The 21,183-nt window shown below is 42.4% G+C and overlaps 1 pseudogene; it reads right to left on the reverse strand.

The window, feature by feature from the left end:
• Positions 1 to 1,377: 1,377 nt before the first annotated feature.
• LOC109882037 (L-rhamnose-binding lectin CSL1-like) overlaps positions 1,378 to 21,183 on the reverse strand; it is a 19,943-nt pseudogene continuing 137 nt past the window's right edge.

The raw sequence follows: 21,183 nt of genomic DNA on the forward strand, positions 1-21,183 counted from the left end.
AATTTTGGCCTGATTTTCACTACATTCTGATCTAAAGGGTGATGTTTTGTCTACTGTAAATATGAGCACTTTTTTGCAACTGTACCTTTGCCCTTGAAGTCCTGCGTCCACGTGTATGTGTAGACTACCATCTTTGGACGCCAGGTCCCGGTAAATTCTTAATGGACAACTGGAAAGAGAATGTGGTAAGTTGAAGATTTTCTTCCTCTTCTGTTCATGCTGCTGGTTTGAACAGTGACTACAATAACTCAGGTCTGTGTACAGTTCCTTCAGAGAGCATTCATACACCTTGATTTATTCCACACTGTTACAACCTGAATTGAAATCTTACCCATCTATATTTTCAATAATTGTATTGAAAATTAACAGAAATTAATTTACATAAGTATTCACAGCTGTAGTCGCTGCCAAAGGTGATTGTAAGAGCTTTGCCAACCTAGACCGTACAATATCTGCACACTTAAATTCTTCAAGCTCTAAGTTGATCATAGCTAGACAGCCATTTAAGTCAATTTGGCCACTTGAACATTCAACGTCGTCTTGGTAAGCAACTCATGTATATTTGGCCTCGTTTTAGGTTATTGTGCTGCTGGAGTCTTCCAGTGTCTGTTGGAAAGCAGACAACCAGGTTTTCCTCTAGGATTATGCATGTGCTTCGCACTATGCCTTTTATTTTATCTTCAAAAACTCTAGTCCTTGCCGATGACAAGCAAACGCACATTGCCAACTATGGCCGCCGTGACCAGCTAGTGTGTTCCTTTAAACGGCCCGCTAACCAACTAGCCAACACCAAGCCACCACCAAGCTTGATAATATGAAGACTGGTATGCAGTCATTTTGTGTTTGCCCCAAACAAAACACTTCGTGTTCGGGATATTAAGTGAACTTCTTTGCTGCATGTTATGTGGTATTGCTGATATGGGCAGTGTAGCTGTATGCAGAAGACTGCTTTTTGTAGCCTTAATGGTCCATGTATCCAAGACCTTCAAATTCTTCTTGGTGTGATGTAATTTGTGGATTAAAATAAAGACTAAATTATGTGAGTGGACATGTTTCATAATATTGAACAAACGACACCAAGTCTATGCTGCTTAGTTTAATTCAGATCAAACAGCACAGTTCAGAAGATCAACATTGTTTTGAAGAAATACTTTAGTACACAAAGTGCACTAATTATTATGGTAACAATGTTATTTGAAATAAAGTTCATTTTTGGGGTTAATGTTTTATTTCTCCATTCATCCTCTTGACCGTGCCTTGCTGCAGCACCAGGGATAAGGATCCAGAGGGGCCTCATTTCAAAACATGTTACTACACACAAATTATGCCTATGACCAAATACACAATTAATGTGATTTACAGATTTTACACTCAATTGAGATTTCAGAAGGAGGCGAGAGGACCGGAAAGAAAGACATCCACCCAATGAAGAGGAAGATATCCAAGAAGTCTCTGGTCTTCGTTCCTCAGAAGATTGCCTGTAAAACAAAAATGGTCAACCCCAGCATTCTACTCCCCAGTTGTGTGCGTGCATTAGTGTGTGCCTCACGTTTAGCCACAGGTGTAAGCCACATCCAGGTACTTGTAGGTTCCTACACAGGGATCTCCATACAGAGAGTTGGACGCCGGGACGGCACACTGGCTCTTCCCATTACACCTGTGTCAACGACAGGTACAGGTTAACACTAGTGTCATGTTTCTACAGTACAGGTTAACACTAGTGTCATGTTTCTACAGTACAGGTTAACACTAGTGTCATGTTTCTACAGTACAGGTTAACACTAGTGTCATGTTTCTACAGTACAGGGTTACACTACAGTCATGCGTTTCTAATAGTACACTGCAGGTACAATACCTCTCTGCCACCTTACTGGTGGTTATGGATTGGCTGAGGCAGTTGGTGTTGGCTAGTTGGTTAGCGGGCCGTTTAAAGGAACACACTAGCTGGTCACGGCGGCCATAGTTGGCAATGTAGATCTGGATCATTCCTTCATCTGAGGGAGATGAGGAGGAGTGGTAAGACTGGATGTCTTTGGTGTGTTCTAGTGATGGTAATATAAGATATATATATATATATATATATAATATAATGATAAAAAATATATATAAACAATCTAAAATATATACCCCATAACAGAAAATATTCCATTGGATGTAACCCGTTTAAATGGATAAAAGTCCTCTACTATGCTATTATATAATATACACTGCTCAAAAAAAGGGAACCCTAAAATAACATCCTAGATCTGAATGAATGAAATATTCTTATTAAATACTTTTTTCTTTACATTGTTGAATGTGCTGACAACAAAAATGATCAATGGAAATCAAATTTATCAACCCATGGTGGTCTGGATTTGGAATCATACTCAAAATTAAAGTGGAAAACCACACTACAGGCTGATCCAACTTTGATGTAATGTCCTTAAAACAAGTCAAAATGAGGCTCAGTAGTGTGTGTGGCCTCCACGTGCCTGTTTGACCTCCCTACAACGCCTGGGCATGCTCCTGATGAGGTGGCGGATGGTCTCCTGAGGGATCTCCTCCCAGACCTGGACTAAAGCTTCCGTCTGTGGTGCAACGTGGCTTTGGTGGATGGAGCGAGACATGATGTCTCAGATGTGCTCAATTGGATTCAGGTCTGGGGAACGGGTGGGCCAGTACATAGCATCAATGCCTTCCTCTTGCAGGAACTGCTGAGACTCCAGCCACATGAGGTCTAGCATTGTCTTGCATTAGGAGGAACCCAGGGCCAACCGCACCAGCATATGGTCTCACAAGGGGTCTGAGGATCTCATCTCGGTACCTAATGGCAGTCAGGCTACCTCTGGCGAGCACATGGAGGGCTGTGCAGCCCCCCAAAGAAATGCCACCCCACACCATGACTGACCCACCGCCAAACCGGTCATGCTGGAGAATGTTGCAGGCAGCAGAACGTTCTCCACGGTGTCTCCAGACTCTGTCACGTCTGTCACGTGCTCAGTGTGAACCTGCTGTCATCTGTGAAGAGCACAGGGCACCAGTGGCGAATTTGCCAAAATTGTTGTTTTCTGGCAAATGCCAAACGTCCTGCACGGTGTTGGGCTGTAAGCACAGCCCCCACCTGTGGACGTCGGGCCCTCATACCACCCCGATGGAGTGTTTCTGACCATTTGAGCAGACACATGCACTTGTGGCCTGCTGGAGGTCCTTTTGCAGGGCTCTGGCAGTGCTCCTCCTGCTCCTCCTCGCACAAAGGCGGAGGTAGCGGTCCTGCTGCTGGGTTGTTGCCCTCCTACGGCCTCCTCCACGTCTCCTGATGTACTGGCCTGTCTCCTGGTAGCGCCTCCATGCTCTGGACACTACGCTGACAGACACAGCAAACCTTCTTGCCACAGCTCGTATTGATGTTCCATCCTGGAAGAGCTGCACTACCTGAGCCACTTGTGTGGGTTTTAGACTCCATCTCATGCTAACACTAGAGTGAAAGCACCGCCAGCATTCAAAAGTGACCAAAACATCAGCCAGGAAGCATAGGAACTGAGAAGTGGTCTGTGGTCACCACCTGCAGAACCACTCCTTTATTGGGAGTGTCTTGCTAATTGCCAATCATTTCCACCTGTTGTCTATTCCATTTGCACAACAGCATGTGACATTTGTCAATCAGTGTTGCTTCCTAAGTGGACAGTTTGATTTCACAGAAGTGTGATTGACTTGGAGTTACATTGTGTTGTTAAAGTGTTCCCTTTATTTTTTTGAGCAGTATATATCTATATATCTATATATCTATATATCTATATATCTATATATCTATATATCTATATATCATCATATCATCATATCATCATATCATCATATCATCATATCATATCATCATATCATCATATCATCATATCATCATATCATCATATCATCATATCATCATATCATCATATCATCATATGAGAGGAGAATATATTGTATAGCAGAGTGTTGACAAGCTTACCACATTCTAGTTGAACATCAGAGCCTTACCACATTCTAGTTGAACATCAGAGCCTTCACAAGTGATGCTGCGTGCTGCCAAGACAAACAAACAGGAATTACACACCACACTGGCCACTGCTGGGCAGACATAAATAAAAGACATACATTTTCATAGCAGACATTAGCCTGGTTTAGTATTTTGTATTATTATACATAGAAACAGACTGACTTGCTGGGAGGCAGGTGTAGGTGGTTTCCAGGTATTTGTAGATTCCAACACAGGGGTCAGAAGTACGGAAGACTTCAGTGTTCACTTCACACACCTGTTTCCCATTGCACCTGGGGGATATCAGGAGGTAAGATGAGCTATGGCTGGGATTTAATCAAACACGGTGTCAACAAGCATGCAGCGCTTGACATTTAAAGCAAACATTTGCAGTGTTTACTGTGAACATCAGGAAAATTGGCTTTAAAAAGGCACATTGATACTGCAATGTGCTTTTCAACAAAGTGCCTCTGAATCCCAGCATGTCTTTATCAAATAAATACTGACTGTACCTGTGTGAGAGGACCTCCAGGGTGCCAGTCTGTGAACACTGTGTGTTGGTCAGCTGGTTGGCAGGTCGTCCTTCTTTGCAGGTGGTTCCGTCAGTCCTTCCATACAGAGCTCTCTCAATGAAGATCACTCCAGAATCTAGCAGGGCAAGAAAAACAATGTAAAGAAACAGACAGCACTATGGAGAGACCATCAGGATAGAATGTGTGTGTTCTTACCACAGATCAGGAACTGGACGTTTTCTCCATTGTCACAGGTGACCACTCTCGTCACTGAGTGAGAAACATACACTGAACAAAAAAATAAAACGCAACAAATGTGTTGGTCTCATGTGTCATGAGCAGAAATAAAAAATCCCAGACGTGTTCCATATGCAAAACAGCTTATTTCTCTTAAATGTTTTACAAATTTGTTTACATCCATTTTAGTAAGCATTTCTCCTTTGCCAAGATAATGTAGCCACCTGACAGATGCGTCAAATCAAGAAGCTGATTAAACAGCATGCTCATTACACAGGTACACATTATACTGGGAACAATAAAATGTGCAGTTTTGTCACACAATAGCACAGATGTCTCAAGTTGAGGTAGCGTGCAATTTGCATGAATGTCTACCATAGCAGTCGCCACAGAATTTCATGTTCATTTCTCTACCATAAACAGCCGCCAACGCTGTTTTAGAGAATTTGGCAATATGTCCAACCGGCCTCACAAACGCAAACCACGTGTACCACCAATCCGGGACCACCACATCCAGCTTCTTCACCTGCGAGATTGTCGTATATGCCGTCCGACGAAACATCACATGGAAAGCGTCAATACAGAACTAAGATCAAATCATACTACACCGGCTCCGACGCCCGTCGGATGTATCAGGGCTTGCAAATGTTTACAGACTACAAAAGGGAAGCACAGCCAAGAACTGCCCAGTGACAAGCCTACCAGTTGAGCTAAATTACTTTATGCTCGCGTCGAGGAAAGTAACACTGAAACATGCATGAGAGCATCAGCTGTTCCAGATGACTGTGATCACTCTCCGCAGCCGATGCGAGTGAAGCCTTTAAACAGGTCAACATTCACAAGGCTGCAGGACCAGACGGATTACCAGGACGAGTACTCAAACATGCGCAGACCAACTGGCAAATGTCTTCACTCACATTTTCAACATGTCCCTGACTGAATCTTTAATACCAACATGCTTCATGCAGACCACCATAGTGCCCAAGAACACTAAGTTAACCTGCCTAAATGACTATCGACCCATAGCACTCACATCTGTAGCCATGAAGTGCTTTGAAAGGCTGAACACCCTTATCCCAGAAACCCAAGACCCACTCCAAAAAGCCCCCCGCGCAAACAGGTCCATAGATGCAATCTCGATTGCACTCCACACTGCCCTTTCCCACCTGGACAAAAGGAACACCTATGTGAGAATGCTATTCATTGACTACAGCTAAGCATTCAACACCAGAGTGCCCTCAAAGCTCATCACTAAGCTAAGGACCCTGGGACTAAACACCTCCCTCTGCACCTGGCTCCTGCTCTTCCTGACAGGCCAACCCAGGTGGTAAGGGAAGCTTACAAAACATCCGCCACACTGATCGTCAACACGTGGGCCCTCAGGGGTGCGTGCTCAGTCCCATCCTGTACTCCCCGTTTACTCATGACTGCACGGCCAGGCACGACTCCAACGCCATCATTAAGTTAGCTGATGACAACAGTGGTAGGCCTGATACCAACGACGACGAGACAGCCTATAGGGAGGTCAGAGACCTGACCGTGTGGTGCAAGACAACAACCTCTCCCTCAACGTGATCAAGACAAAGGAGATAATTGTGGACTACAGGAAAAGGAGGACTGAGCACGCCCCCATTCTCATCGACGGGGCTGTAGTGGAGCAGGTTGAGAACTTCAAGTTCCTTAGCATCCACATCACCAACAAAGTAACATGGTCCAAGCACACCAAGACAGTCAGACTAAAAAGACTTGGCATGGGTCCTCAGATCCTCAAAAGGTTCTACAGTTGCACCATCGAGAGCACTGTGACGGGTTGCATAACTGCCTGGTAAAAAGAAAATGCGCTCACAAACAATCACCAACGTACCTGCAGCTGGTAGTGTACAGCAAACTGCAGCCAGCACTGAAAAACATCACACAGCTAGTTCAGCTTTTCTAACCTTGGTCAGTCTCATCGCAATTCTTTGCAGAAGAGTAGTGTACAGCATATACAGTAAGTATATAAATAATGTACAGTATATAGTATGGTACTGCGTATAGACAGACATGGGACATCACCTAGTCCTCAGATAATACAGGATGCTGAATATTAGACCTGGGTCATACTGTTGATATTGGACTTCAATTACTTTCAATACAAACTGATATAGAAACTTCTGGAATGTATATTTTAAACGCCCTCAAATACATATTTTGTTACAAGTCAGTCAGTATACTCACAGGTGAACGCAGTCAGTCTGACAAGGAGCATGATGCTGGGTACAGGTGTGGTAGTAGCTGGTTCAGTTGTAGTACTAACAAGTAAGATGTTACAGATGGTCACCTGGACAAATACACCTAACATTTATTGATACTTGCAAAGAACAGATCCTTGTTTACAAAGCATCAACCAGGAACACAAAGCACAGCAGATTAGCAGTCAACTCGGCAACACAGAACTAAAATCTCAGGCCAGCTCAAACCACATGTACTGTGTGATGGTGCCGTCCTCCCGTTACGCAATCACCACAGCATGAAGCCCATTTTAGTTATCGTTGGGTTTTATTTTCTCTGGGTGTCAATCTACCTGTGATTATGTCACGTAATACATTTTCAGTAAAAAGTTTAGTTAATTCTCCACGGGAGACAATCTAATTAACCAGTGCTTAATTTTAGCCGGCTAGCACCTTCCCGTTTTAGACTTTCGTTGGGAACCTTTGCCAGACTCAGTACCTCTCCCAGAATTCAATTTTTATCTTCCCTTTCCCCAATGTGAATATTATAATAAAAATATATCAAAGTTAATTCGAGTTGCCTCATTGGCAATTCTTCCATACAGGCCATTCCCAATATTTCAAATACAATCACAGGAAAAGACAGGTTGGCTACCAAAATATATTTGATCAGCTTCCAAATATTGTTGTACAATGTAAAAACGAGAGAGATGGTCTTTTGGCAGGAACATGTCGGACATCTCCGGTGAGAGTACTGCCCATCATTGGGTGAGTCAGTGACACTGGTAACTATTTCAGTGTCACTAACTTGCCGAATGATACGCAGTACTCTTGCCCGGGGATGTCCGATATGTTGTGCCAAAACACCATTTCTAGACTAACTTCGTCCTCATATTGTAGCCTACAATATATGCATCTCCACACACCTAGGCCAAGGCTATTGATGGATTCAAGACAAGGTGGTTTTTATTGAGCTCAGTGTCGGTTTGTCAGTTTCAAAGTAGCCCGTCATTGTGATCATGTGTGCACTATTAAAGATTCTGCCAAAGTCAGTCATGTAAAATTATGCAGAATTGCAGTCAATGTATTTATATAAAAGGCCACATTTTTCCCAGACCCTAGGCTACAAAAAAAGTTACCCCGTGTGTGTAGTTCTACTCTATGCCACTATACACATGCACAATCTGTTCTCAGAACATTTTGTATTATTCTATACTTAAATCCATAAATCACATTTCATACAGTATGAATTCATTTGAGAACATCCAGCCATTTTGTATGAAACATTACAAATTAAAATTAATATTATGTTACAAATTTGCAAAAGTAATCAAATGTTACAATTCTAGATAGGAGGTAGGCAGCTAACGTCATATAGCTTGATAACGTTAGCTAGGCGTTACGTTTAGGAGCTAAGGGGTTAAGGTTAGCTAAAAGGGTTCACTAAAAGGGTTAGGGGATGTGTTACCTAACATGCTAAGTAGTTGCAAAGTAGCTAAAAAGTAGCCAGTAGTTGAAAATGTATTATTAGCTAAAGTGTCAATGTTGTTTCAAACTCGTCACCTTAGGGTTGCTAGAAATTTGCCTTATACACCCACCCTTACCAACCACCATGCTTACATTTTTTGTCTTAAGTAACCATGCTGAATCATTCTAAACTGAGTGTTCCAGATTTACTTTTACTACGTATAGTCTGAGACCAGGCTGCAATGCGATGATATGCATACAATGATTTATTATAAAAGTGATACGCCTTCATGCGTTCCGGTACCTCAGAATTCCCCAGGTCACCCCCTTCTCGCGCCCACTTTTTGTTCCGGAACCTACCAATTAAGCACTGAATTTAACAACGTTTTCATGTGCAAGTCTTCCCATATTCACATAGATGACTACACCATATGTGATTTAATCGCAAGACAGCATTATATTGGTTTTTCATTTCAATAGTACAGTCGCCAGTTACCATAGATTTACATAATTTACGCCATTTGCTATGTCCTTTGTTGTTTCTTTATTGGACCAATTACACGTGTACACTTTGATTGTTTCAAGTTGTTTGTATTGTTTGCTTATCTCACCCTGAGCTGGCTTGTTTCTCCTGCGTTTCTGAAAGGAGCGTGCTCAGGTATTAATGATTATATATCCTATGGCAGACGTCCCTAATTACATTCAGCCGTGGGACGATTTTGCTTTACGGGAATTCTATTAATGCCCCTGGCCTGCGCCCCGGATGAACCCGGTAAGCGTTGATTGCCTTCGTTTTGAACCAGGCCGCCTCCCGGCATTGAGCTGGGTGCCCCAAATTTGGTCGGATGGAGAATTGTACACACCATGCTTACATCACTGGGCCCGTAATCATCCAATCAAACTTTATTGGTATGGTAATATTTACCTAATTTGTCAAATCCTAAAAGAGGGTTAGCAACCTTTTGTTGTTCAATGAACGGGGAGAATTACTGTCGGAAGATGGAGGAAACTGGGGTTTTGTTTGACACTACTAGTGAGTCGAGTGAAGCTAATAGTACAGAAAGTGAGAATGAGTGGGTTACAGTGGCGAAGAAAAAGGTAAACAAGAAAAGTGAAGCTATGTTGGAAAATAGGGAACCACTAGACTCGTTTTTGGTCCTAGTCAGGGTTTTGGATGAATGCTACTTGGGAAATCCGTTCAATGTCTCCAGGAAAATCTGGAATGTGTTGGAAGAAAGTGTGGAGTCGGTGAGAGTCACAAGAAGTGGTCTTATTTTTGTTTATGTCTGTGGAGCAGAATAAGCTGTGTGTTGAGCAGTGGCGACCCGTCATTCAGGGCAGGTGGGGCTCTGAGACCAACATTTTTACTAACAAATGTATAAATATTTTTTTGGGGGGGGCTTGCCTGTTTTGCATGTTATTTTGGCATTAATACGTGTCACATGTCAGTTTGAAACAATGTAAAAATATATATATTGAGTTAATAAAGCTGCATACAAACATGGGCTGTGGTTCAAACTCAAAGTAGACAGCCCTCGGCTCTTGGGGGAATCCCCTCTGCTTTGTTTGTCTTTGGTCCAAATGATTAGCCAAGCAAGGGAAGTTTGCAACGCAAGCCCCTCAGCCCTCGTTTTTTAATGGAGTTTGCGAGTGTTCACTTCGGAGCCTGAAAAGCCCCATAGTTCAATTTGTAAACTTGACCTAAACTTAAGCCCTGAACTTAACCTCAACGTCAATATGGAGTCAACATACAAGTGTAAGTAAAAACGAATGTAATTAAGTTGGAAATTGTGCTACTAATGCACAAACACAAGTTTTTGTTTGGTTAGCTTTTGGAAATTGTAGAAATAAAACATTTTCCTCCTTCAGAAGTAGCTAAGCAGGCTAATGTCAGTTAGCGAATTAATTTGCAAGCTATCATACAGTAGGTGTATATTAATAATTATGTAGTTAATATAAGTAGACATGCAATCATATAAAGCACCCACAAGCTACCGGTGGCTGAAAACACAATCATTGCGGGATGAACAGCTGATGAATTTCCGGGCAGAGGCGGTCCATTTAAAAATAATTCCTTCCTCCCTCGCCCTTTGCCCTGCAAGTGTATACTCATCAGACGTCATGATACCTCATCAGAACTGCCCACTTAATTTGAGGGCTGGGGGATAGGGTATGTCTTTTAAGTGTTTGGAATGCAGCCATGGTCTCGTTTTTTTGAGTAAGGCAACTCCAAAATGCAGGTGTTTCAGCCTAGCTCAGTGCTTTCTGTGGTGGTGTGGCTGGACAGCAGAAGATAGGAGCATTGTGCCGTGATTGGCTCAGTGTTCTGTCACTCATGGGGTCCTTACGCAATAGCCAAGCTTAAGTCCTTAGAAAGGGTAGACATCCAACATTTCAGCCAGTGTACGGGGGCACTGGTTAGTCGGTACAGTATCTTTGATTGGACTGATCATATCAACATCTTACTTTCACAATCTTAATTGTGAAATAATGAAGAGAAATATAGATACAACATATCGGTGCTCATCGGCCATTGGACATAAACATTACACAACAATTTGGAGATCGCAAATTCAACAATGAGTGGTTTGTAAGGAATTGGTGACAGTGCCTAACTGCAAGCGTTGCAGCTGGGAAGTCGGGAATAAACAGCTCAAACTGGGAAAATATATTTTGAACGGTCATTCAACTCAGAATTGTAAATCTGTCATCTTTCTCTTTGATGACAAAATTTGTCCACAAGGACAGCCGCGCCACTTTCCTGTTCAAGCATATCACAACAAGTGAGTCCAAAAAGGTCTTATGCTGCTTCCTAAATTATGTACTGTAGGATGCCAGAGAGATATCTATCTTATAGCTAAGAAAGTAATACTAAGTGTATGTTGTGTAGTAAGCTGTTAGTAGCCCATGTGCCTCACCCTAATAATTTGGTCTATTTTCACCAACGTGGTATTGTAAACACATTGTTCCTGGCCGGTGTGTGCTTGTTTACTAAATTGTTTTGTACAGCTCTGACAGTGCTACTGATAGTAGTGGTGGCGCTTGTTTTTTTTAAGGCACTAAATGAGGCTGAATTAACTGTTTCACTGCCCTACATGGCTCTGCTGAAAGCCAGGTGTAACAGTGGTAAGGTGTTGGGACTCTGCTGTTGGGACAGCTTTATGTAGGCCCTAACAGTTTGTGGGCACCGTTTGTCACCATCCTAGGGCAATTCATGTATTGTTTAGTGTTGTTGTGTAGTTGCTTTACTGGCATGCACCCACTTTAAGAAATAATATTTTTTGCTTCACTAAGATTCACATGCTAAAATCGCCACTGGTGTTAAGACTCAAAAAGATCAAATTGGAATGTTTCCTGCATGGATTTTTGTAGCAGGGAGGCTATCAAGGGGGTTATTTATTGGGTGGAGCAAGAAATAAAGGCAGAAGATATAACGGAAGACATAGATGGAGTTGTTGGTGCACGCCGATTGACCTGTATGGTGGACGGAGAAAAGAAGTTCACTTCATCCATGCTACTGTTCTTTGATGAAGAGTCTCTCCCTTCTCATATAAAGTTAGGATTCATGAGATACCCTGAAGAGCTTTTGTGCACAAGCCTCTTCAGTGTCATGAATGTAAAAGATCTGTCAAGTGTGTGCAGAAGGGAAGAATATCGTATACCAGATGAAGGGAAATGCTGCAAATGTGGAGGTGAACATGTGCCTGAATTCTTGGAGAATGAGGTGGCAAGGGTAAGGAGTGTCCAGTCTCCTATCTGGAGGTGTTGAGAAAATTGGAAGGAATGAGTGGCGGGGAATAAGCAATGGTAGTAGAGCCACCAAGACCAGTGAGTGGGTTGATTCACTGATGTGGTCATCCTGTCTGGGTTGGCGCCCCCCCTTGGGTTGTGCCATGGCGGAGATCTTTGTGGGCTATACTCGGCCCTGTCTCAGGATGGTAAGTTGGTGGTTGAAGATATCCCTCTAGTGGTGTGGGGGCTGTGCTTTGGCAAAGTGGGTGGGGTTATATCCTTCCTGTTTGGCCCTGTCTGGGGGTGTCCTCGGATGGGTCCACAGTGTCTCCTGACCCCTCCTGTCTCAGCCTCCAGTATTTATGCTGCAGTAGTTTATGTGTCGGGGGGCTAGGGTCAGTTTGTTATATCTGGAGTACTTCTCCTGTCCTATTCGGTGTCCTATGTGAATCTAAGTGTGCGTTCTCTAATTCTCTCCTTCTCTCTCTCGGAGGACCTGAGCCCTAGGACCATGCCCCAGGATTACCTGACATGATGACTCCTTGCTGTCCCCAGTCCACCTGGCCGTGCTGCTGCTCCAGTTTCAACTGTTCTGCCTTCTTATTATTCGAACATGCTGATCATTTATGAACATTTGAACATCTTGGCCATGTTCTGTTTTAATCTCCACCCGGCACAGCCAGAAGAGGACTGGCCACCCCACATATGCTCTCTCTAATTCTCTCTTTTTTCTCTCTCTCTCGGAGGACCTGAGCCCTAGGACCATGCCCCAGGACTACCTGACATGATGACTCCTTGCTGTCCCCAGTCCATCTGACTGTGTTGCTGCTCCAGTTTCAACTGTTCTGCCTTATTATTATACGACCATGCTGGTCATTTATGAACATTTGAACATCTTGGCCATGTTCTGTTATAATCTCCACCCGGCACAGCCAGAAGAGGACTGGCCACCCCACATAGCCTGGTTCCTCTCTAGGTTTCTTCCTAGGTTTTGGCCTTTCTAGGGAGTTTTTCCTAGCCACCGTGCTTCTACACCTGCATTGCTTGCTGTTTGGGGTTTTAGGCTGGGTTTCTGTACAGCACTTTGAGATATCAGCTGATGTACGAAGGGCTATATAAATAAATTTGATTTGATTTGATTTGAAGGCTTCTCATCAACCAAGGGATAGTAAAATGCTACATGTTAAAAAGGTGGACTTAGTATTATTTATTGCAATGATCATAAACTGTACAGCTCAAGCGAAGAAGAAGTCTAACAAAATTGGAGTCGTTGGAGTCAGGGTGGTGAGGTCTGGCCACCTTATCACCGGGGTCAAACTACCTGCCCTCCAGGCCACCTACAGCACCCGATGTCACAGGAAGACCAAAAAGATCATCAAGGACAACAACCACCCGAGCCACTGCATTTTCACCCCGCTATCATCCAGAAGAGTAGGTCAGTACAGGTGCATCAAAGCTGGGACCAAGAGACAGAAAGAGTTTTTCTGTCTCAAGGCCATCAGACTGTTAAATAGCCATCACTAGCACATTAGACGCTGCTGCCCTATATACATAGACTTGAAATCACTGGCCACTTTAATAATTGGAATACTAGTCACTTTAATATTGTTTGACGTTTTACATTACTCATCTCGTGTGTGTGCGTGTATACTGTATTCTATCCTATTCTACTGTATCTTAGTCTATGCCGCTCTGACATTGCTCGTCCAAATATTTCTATATTCTTAAATTCCATTCCTTCCATTCCTTACTTTAGATTGTGGGTATTGTTAGATATTACTTGTTAGATTTGACTGCACTGTTGGAGCTAGAAACACAAGCATTTCGCTACATCTGCAATAACATCTGCTAAATGTGTATGTGACAAATTTAATTTGACCTATTGGATTTCGAGGTCATTTTATGAGTCAACTAGTGTTATAACTGGAAGTCTACAGGAACAATTAGCATGCTAGCTGTTCCTGTTCATCCAACTCTGGGGAAGTAAATAAATAGCCTCATTGCCAAAATCTCAAAGTATCCTTTTAGTTTGGAAGAAATTAGTAATTGGGGCTAATTACAAGGGGAGCCTTTTTTTGTTGTTGTGGTTATTCTGTAAAATTCGTAGGTGGGACATTTTTAAATGGTCATTTTCCGGATGGAAAAACAGTTTGTCAACTTAAACGACCAAAACCAGATAGAAAGAATTCAGAAACAATATTGAACTTAATATATTTTGAATAATACCATCTTTGAGAAGGAACAATCCAATGAAAGCTCCACGGTCAGGGCGAATCAGAAATACAAAAAACAGGCATTCAGGGCACATGCTTCTTGATTGTGTTATGCTTGAGCAGAGGAACACAGCATTAGCCATGGCAGAATGCATAGAATTGCAGGATATTATCTTTAAAACTGCAACATTTTCTCTGCTCAATGAGAAAATGTGTAGAATTGCAGAAAATGTCATTCATAAAAACAACATATTCTACTTTACCCTTCTAGCTATATGGCTGTTCAAGTGTATACTTCCTCTTCCAATGAACTGTGGGGAGGTCAAAATATACAGTATGATGGGGATCCCTGGGTTGCCGGTTTGCCTGAGTGGGGGTCCTTGGGCACAAAGTTTGAAAACCCCTGTATAAAATGGTATAGGCTACTTTCAGTCATTAATTTCTTTGTCTCTCTTTCACTCCTCTCTCAAGAGGACCTGAGCCCTAGAAGCATGCCTCAGGACTACCTGGCCTGATGACTCCTGGCTGTCCACCTGGTCGTGCTGCTGCTCCTCCAGTTTCAACTGTTCTGCTTGTGACATCAGCTGATGTAAAAAGTGCTTTAGAAATAGATTTTATTGATAAATGTTTCAGGGTTATTTAATCAGCATTTATTAGTATCAATAAATATTTGATTAACCTATTACTATAAATAGTTTTTGATGCGATATTGAATTTGGGTTCAGATTTTGTGACTTAGTAAGTAGTCTTGAACTCACCAAAATAAATCCTCTGGCTTCAACCTCATGATCAACTCTAAACTTAGATGATCTACTTACCTGGGTGAGTTTTAGTCTGAGTAATGTATGTGTGTGTGGAAGCTACATTGAAATGTTATTAACTTTTTGTATTACCAGTCACATTGCGACTAATGGAGAATGAGCAAATGATAACGTTAATATTCCCTTCTCCTGAGCAATGTAGCTTTCATCGGTTGCCTTTTTCCTTATCAATGATTTTAATTTGCTGTCAAAATCACCTCCATTAAGGACATTTACTGGAAGACCCTGATCAGACACAAGACAATGACACAGTGGATGGGAAATCTATTAAGACTTCATTTCTTAATGTTTTTTTACAATACAATTTGAACATGGATCAGTCACATTTTGCCTGATTTAAGTTACATAAATCAATCAATGATTCAAATGGAAAACAGATTGTATTTTTGCCTTTGGGTTGTCCCCAAACTTTCTGGTTACACAGCTAGAATGAGATTAAGAAGGATTAGACAGTGAAGTCATCAAATTGAAGATTATCCAGGAAGTATATCGGCATTGGAAGCCAAATTGAAGTCCCAATGAATGGAGCTGACTGAAACAATGGAAACAGTTGGCTCCGATACTTACGGGTCTCGTTTTTGACATCTCCGTCTAATCCCTCTTTCTCTCATTTTTTATTTTTGAACCTTTATTTAACTAGTCAAGTCAGTCAAGTCAGATTTAGGGGAAGAGCTTTCACTGATTCAGATGAACACCCACTTTCACAGTAATTGTCCTCTGTTACAAAATGTTGATTTATCACCATCTAATGTTCTTGGTATACCGTTTCCTTTTGTGAGTTGAAGGAGATGCGTGAAATTATGTTTATTGCCTGTTTACATTGAATAATTTACCCTCCAATATCCCTGTGTTTTGGCTTTGTTGTTATACCCCAGGTTTTGTGAAGGGAAGACTGTTGGAAAAGCATTCCAGATGAAGCCAGTTGAGAGAATCCCAAGAGTATGCAAAGCTGTCAAGGCAAAGGATGGCTACTTTTGAAGAATCTAAAATATATTTTGATGTAACACTTTTTTGGTTACTACATGATTCCATGTGTGTTATTTCATAGTTTTGATATCTTCACTATTATTCTACAATGTTGAATATAGTCCAAATAAAAACCCTTGAGTAGATGTGTCCAACCTTTGGTACTGTAGATTTGAGCAATAAGGCCTGAGGTGTAGTATATGGCCAATATACCACAGCTAAGGGCTGTTCTTATGCGCGACACAGAGTGCCTGAACACAGCCCTTAGCTGTGGTATATTGGCCATATATCAAACTCTCGAGGTGCCTTAATGCTATTATAAACTAATTACCAACGTAGTTATAGCAGTACGGTGTGATATACCATGGCTGTCAGCCAATCAGCTTTCAGGGCTCGAACCACCCAGTTTATTATTTATTTTTGACTACTGTAAATATGAGCACCCCACTGCTTTTTTTGTATGTGTAGACTACATCTTCTTTGGACGCCAGGTCCTGGTAAATTCTTAATGGACAACTGGAAAGAGTTGAACATTTCTCTTCTGTTCATGCTGCTGGGTTGGACAGTGAGGTAGTGACAGATACAATAACTCAGGTCTGTGTGTAGAGTGCCTTCAGAAAGCATTCATACACCGACTTAATCCACTTTGTGTTACAGCCTGAATTCAAAATCTATGACGAAATAAGTCGCACCCATCTACACATTTAATACATTTTTTGCAAATGTATTGAAAATGAAATATAGAAATATCATTTAGATAAGTATTCAAACCCCTGAGTCAATACATGTTAGAATAACCTTTGTCAGTGATTACAGCTGTGAACCTTTCTGGGTCTAACAGCACACCTGGACTGAACGAAACTTGCACATTATTTAAATTCTTCAAGCTCTGTCAAGTTGGTTGTTGGCCATTACTAGACAGCCATTTAAGTCTTGCCTTATTTTCGAGTTGATTTAAGCCAAAACTAAGTAACTGCAGTGTATATTGTGTCTTAGGTTATTGTCCTGCTGAAAGGTGAATTTGTCTCCCAGTGTCTGTTGGGAGCAGACTAAACCAGGTTTTCCTCTAGGATTTTGCCTGTGTTTAGCTCTATTCCATTTGAATTTTTATCCTATTGCCGATAACAAGCATACCCACAACATGATGCAGCCACCAGCATGCTCGAAAATATGAAGACTGGTGCTCGTGTTTTGTTTGCCCCAAACATAAACCATGTATCCAAGACCTTCAAATGTTTTAATCCTTCTTGGTGTAATATCATTTGTGGATTCAAATAAAGTATTTAGTGTGTAAGGACATGTTTCATAATATTGAACAAAAGTCCAAGTCTTGTCTTTATGCTGCTTAGTTTAATTCAGACCAACCACCACAGTTCTTAGTTAAATTCAGACCAACCACCACAGTTCTTAGTTAAAATCAGACCAACCACCACAGTTCTTAGTTCAAATCAGACCAACCACCACAGTTCAGAAAATCAACATTGTTTTGAAGAAATACTTTAGTACACAAAATGCACAAAGTATTATGTCAGTGTTATTTCAAGAATAGTTTATTTTTGGGGTTAATGTTTAACTTCTCCATGCTTCCTCCTGACCGTGCATTGCTGCAGCACAAGAGGGGCATCATTATGGTTTTATTACACACAAATTATGCCTGATGAAATACACAATCAATGGGATTTACACATTTTGAATTTACATTGATTTTACACTCAAATGAGACTTCAGAGGAGAGAAGACAGGAAAGAAATACAAATCCGCCCAATGAAGAGGAAGATATCCAAGTGGTCTCTCTGGTCTATGTTCCTCAGAGAAGATCTCCTGCAAGACAAAAACGGTCAGCCCCAGTTTCCTACTTCCCAGTCGTGTGTGTGTGTGTGTGTGTGTGTGTGTGTGTGTGTGTGTGTGTGTATTACCGTATGCATGCATGCCTCACATTTAGCCACAGGTGTAAGCCACATCCAGGTACTTGTAGGTTCCTACACAGGGATCTCCATACAGAGAGTTGGACGCAGAGACGTCACACTGGCTCTTCCCATTACACCTGTGTCAACGACAGGTACAGGTTAACACTACAGTCATGTTTATACAGTACAGGTTAACACTAGTCATGTTTCTGCAGTACAGGTTAACACTACAGTCCAGGTTAACACTACAGTCATGTTTCTACAGTCCAGGTTAACACTACAGTCATGCATTTCTACAGGTAGAAGTTAACACTATAGTACACTGCAGGTTTCAGTACCTCTTTGCCACCTTGCTGGTGGTTATGGATTGGCTGAGGCAGTTGGTGTTGGCTAGTTGGTTAGCGGGCCGATTAAAGGAACACACTAGCTGGTCACGGCGGCCATAGTTGGCACTGTGGATCTGGATCGTACCTTCATCTGAGGGAAAGGAGGAAGGAGAAAGGGGATAAGGTAAGGCTGGATGTCTTTGGTTTACAAGTGATGGTAATAAACAGTGTATAATACTGCTCTACTATATCATCATATGAGATGTGACTACACTGTACAGCAGTGTTGGCCAGCTTACAACATTCTAATAGAGCAGCATACTACCCTGCATCCCACTGCTCGCTTGCTTCTGAAACTAAGCAGGGTTGGTCCTGTTGAGTTCCTGAATGTGTGACCAGATGCTGCTGGAGGTGGTGTTGAAGGGCCAGTAGGAGGCACCCTTTGCTCTGGTCTAAAAAAATATCCCATAGCCCTGTGTAGGGTGCAGTCTTTCCGATGGGACGTTAAACGGGTGTCCTGACTCTCTGGTCACTAAAGAGCCCATGGCACATATCGTAAGAGTAGGGGTGTTAACCCCGGTGTCCTGGCTAAATTCCCAAATCTGGCTCTCATACCGTCATGGTCACCTAATCATCCCCAGCTTACAATTGGCTCATTCATCCTCCTCTACCCTGTAACTATTCCCCAGGTCATTGCTGTAAATTAGAATGTATTCAGTCAACTTACTTGGTAAAATAATGTATAAAAATAGAGCCTCACCACATTCTAGTAGAGCATCAGACCCTCACCACATTCTAGTAGAGCATCAGACCCTCACCACTTTCTAGTAGAGCATCAGACCCTCACCACATTCTAGTAGAGCATCAGACCCTCACCACATTCTAGTAGAGCATCAGACCCTCACCACTTTCTAGTAGAGCATCAGACCCTCACCACTTTCTAGTAGAGCATCAGACCCTCACCACTTTCTAGTAGAGCATCAGACCCTCACCACTTTCTAGTAGAGCATCAGACCCTCACCACTTTCTAGTAGAGCATCAGACCTGCCCCACATTCTCGTAGAGCATCAGACCTGCCCCACATTCTCGTAGGGCATCAGAGCCTCACCACATTCTAATAGAACATCAGAGCCTCACCACATTCTAGTAGAACATCAGACCTGCCCCACATTCTAGTTGAACATCAGACCTGCCCCACATTCTAGTTGAACATCAGACCTGCCCCACATTCTCGTAGGGCATCAGAGCCTCACCACATTCTAGTAGGGCATCAGAGCCTCACCACATTCTAATAGAACATCAGAGCTTCACCACATTCTAGTTGAACATCAGAGCCTCACCACATTCTAGTAGAGCATCAGAGCCTTCACACGTGATGCTGCGTGCTGCCAAGACAAACAAACAGGAATTACACACCACACTGGCCACTGCTGGGCAGACATAAATAAAATACATACATTTTCATAGCAGACATTAGCCTGGTTTAGTATTTTGTATTAATATACATAGAAACAGACTGACTTGCTGGGAGGCAGGTGTAGGTGGTATCCAGGTATTTGTAGATTCCAACACAGGGGTCAGAAGTACGGAAAGACTTCAGTGTTCACTTCACACACCTGTTTCCCATTGCACCTAGGGATATTAGGAGGTAAGATGAGCTATGGCTGGGATTTAATCAAACACGGTGTCAACAAGCATGCAGCGCTTGACATTTAAAGCAAACATTTGCAGTGTTTACTGTGAACATCAGGAAAATTGGCTTTAAAAAAGGCACATTGATACTGCAATGTGCTTTTCAACAAAGTGCCTCTGAATCCCACTGACTGAGTACCTGTGTGAGAGGACCTCCAGGGTGCCCGTCTGTGAACATTGTGTGTTGGTCAGCTGGTTGGCAGGTCGTCCTTCTTTGCAGGTGGTTCCGTCAGTCCTTCCATACAGAGCTCTCTCAATGAAGATCACTCCAGAATCTAGCAGGGCAAGAAAAACAATGTAAAGAAAACAGACAGCACTATGGAGAGACCATCAGGATAGAATGTGTGTTTTCTTACCACAGATCAGGAACTGGACATTTTCTCCATTGTCACAGGTGACCACTCTCGTCACTGAGTGAGAAACAATCACATATACACTGAACAAAAAATAAAATGCAACAAATGTGTTGGTCCCATGTTTCATGAGCAGAAATAAAAAATCCCAGACGTGTTCCATATGCAAAACAGCTTATTTCTATTAAATGTTTTAAAAATGTGTTTACATCCCTTTTAGTAAGAATTTCTCCTCTGACAAGATGATCCAGCCACCTGACAGATGCGTCAAATCAAGAAGCTGATTAAACAGCATGCTCATTACACAGGTACACATTATACTGGGAACAATAAAATGTGCAGTTTTGTCACAAGACAATACCACAGATGTCTCAAGTTGAGGGAGCGTGCAATTGGCATGAATGTCTACCATAGCTGTCGCCACAGAATTTCATGTTCATTTCTCTACCATAAGCAGCCGCCAACGCCGTTTTAGAGAATTTGGCAATATGTCCAACCGGCCTCACAAACGCAAACCACGTGTACCACCAATCCGGGACCACCACATCCAGCTTCTTCACCTGCGACGGATTGTCGTATATACCCTCCGACGAAACACATGCAAAGCGTCAATACAGAGTGAAGCCTTTAAACAGGTCAACATTCACAAGGCCGCAGGACCAGACGGATTACCAGGACGAGTACTCAACATGCGCAGACCAACTGGCAAATGTCTTCACTCACATTTTCAACATGTCCCTGACTGAATCTTTAATA

This window comes from Oncorhynchus kisutch, linkage group LG13, assembly GCF_002021735.2.
Source record: "Oncorhynchus kisutch isolate 150728-3 linkage group LG13, Okis_V2, whole genome shotgun sequence".
Taxonomy (NCBI): domain Eukaryota; kingdom Metazoa; phylum Chordata; class Actinopteri; order Salmoniformes; family Salmonidae; genus Oncorhynchus; species Oncorhynchus kisutch.